The following is a 2,210-nucleotide window of genomic DNA, read 5'->3' on the forward strand; positions in this document are numbered from 1 at the left end:
GAGACAGCATGTCAGGATTCACTGGACTTGTTAGATGAGGAGCGTGATCTTGCAGGAGCACGTTCGGCGATTTATCAACAAGATCTCCGACGTTATCACAGTCGCCGGGTTAACACTAGAACCTTTCAAGAGGGCAATTTGGTGCTCCGGCTCATCCAGGATAAGACTGATATGCACAAGTTATCCCCACCTTGGGAAGAGCCCTTCGTGGTCAGCAAGAATCTGCACAACGGGTCATACTACCTCATTGATGTTCGAGAGCACAAAGAGTCACGTAAATCAGAGGAGGAGACCAAGCGGCCGTGGAATATAGCTCTTCTTCGGCCTTACTATACTTGAGCCACAGGCTCTTAATATGTACATATTTATGATAATTTATATATTATATATAAACCAGAGCCTCGAATAAAGCGGGGTCTCTGTTCTTTTTACATCATGTGCGTGTTTACAAGCGTTTCTACTGACAAAGCAGAGTTTTTTGTTAAACCGGTCCCTGCAGCCACACGGATATAAAGAGAATCACTAGGGGGCTTGGTCATATCTGAACCATAGCTACACCTCTTGATCGGTTTAAACACCACAAAGGGATATCACTAGGGGGCTTGGTTGTTATCACACCATAGCTACACCTCTTGATGGGGCGTTAAGCCCAAAAGGAAATTATGTGGAACCAAAGAGAGTCTGTTGCATTAAGCACAGCTCAAACATAGGTAACCACCGAGCACGGCTCACATATTACCTGGGGGCTTGTTGCTTCTCAAAGAACAATGAGTTTTGAACCCTTGTAATAGGCTATCAAGCCAGGCTTGGAAGCCAGGTGTATTCACCTAAAACCCCGGGTTATCCTGCCTCTTTAAGTAAGTCACTCCGTCCAGGTAAACCTGGTATGACCCATCAAACGTTTGACAAGTCAATCCCATGGACCCTGAACTTGTCAAAGTTAAATTGGTGATTGGTTAAAGATTGAGGTCCATTTTAAAAAGGCTTTGCAAAAATGGTTTAACTCAGCAGCCTAGCAGCCCATGAAAAGCCTCGATTTGGAGCCTGGCAGCTCGTAAAAAGCCTCGTATGTTTTTTTAGTTTTATTTTTCAAGCTTTTCGCCTTTGTTGAGGTTCATAATATCTTCTGATAAACCGGAGTCCTTGACCCGGCTTGGCTTTCAACTGCAGGTTGTCGGTACATGATCGGTTATAATGCGGCGTTCATTAACCCGGTCTGGTGTTGACTAACAAGTCGCCAGTGTTTTAAGGAAAACCCGGTGTTTATTATATCCAGGTACGGTTTATTATCATAATCCGGCAAGTTAAGGACGGAGTTATCAATGCTCCGGATTGGTCTTTACACCTTTACCATACAAGCAGTTGGTCAGCCAACGAGGTATGTTGCGCATGTTATTTTTTATACAAACTTTGATTATCTATCCAAGTATTGTCTATTCTTGGGCATCATGACCCGTCCAGTGGTAAACCACTAGGACACTTTCAAGTTCTTGTATCCAGGAACCCAAATCATCATGGGCTATGCATAAATATATCCCAAAACGTGGAGCAAGTTTTCACAATATCAAAGCACCACAAAACATGCTCGATGGCATGACAGGTAAAGGAGTTTTTTCTATCCTATTACAAGAAGCTTCAAAACGGCTCCAATTGAATAATTGTTTTTCAGCATTGGCACACAATAGCTGGTAAACCGGCTGCCGGTTTAAGATGCTTCGTCTAGACGGTTTGACGGTTGAGGGTCATTTGGTTCAACCACTTCTTCTTCATCCCTTCCCAGACGCTGGAAATCAACCGTTGACCACTCGATTCCGGTTAAGGCATGAAACACGGCTTCTTCATGGATAAGGCTGGAGGGGTTAATGTCAGGAGCGTAAGTATGCTTACGGATTGGAGGCACAAGTTCTTCGACTTCATGGATTTCGGCAGGATGTCTTTTCCCTTCAGCGTCATAAGTCGGTTGGAAATGGGATAAGTCGGTGTCCTCTACTAGTTTGCTAGCTATTGGCCGCATTTCTTTGGTCAGCCTTCGGAGATCATCATTGTCAAAGTTTGAACCGTCCTCCTTCACACCTGGATATCCTTTAGTGATGTCCTCCGCTTCAAGATCTGGAATCCATGCTTTGGCCTGGATTAGTGCGGTCAGCGCTCCTGCTCTTGCGGCTGCCTTCTTCAGTTTGGTAATCCGGGCTGGTAACATGGCCAGCTTC

Source organism: Triticum urartu, chromosome 3A, assembly GCF_056163025.1.
Source record: "Triticum urartu cultivar PI428250 chromosome 3A, HENAU_Tu73, whole genome shotgun sequence".
NCBI lineage: Eukaryota > Viridiplantae > Streptophyta > Magnoliopsida > Poales > Poaceae > Triticum > Triticum urartu.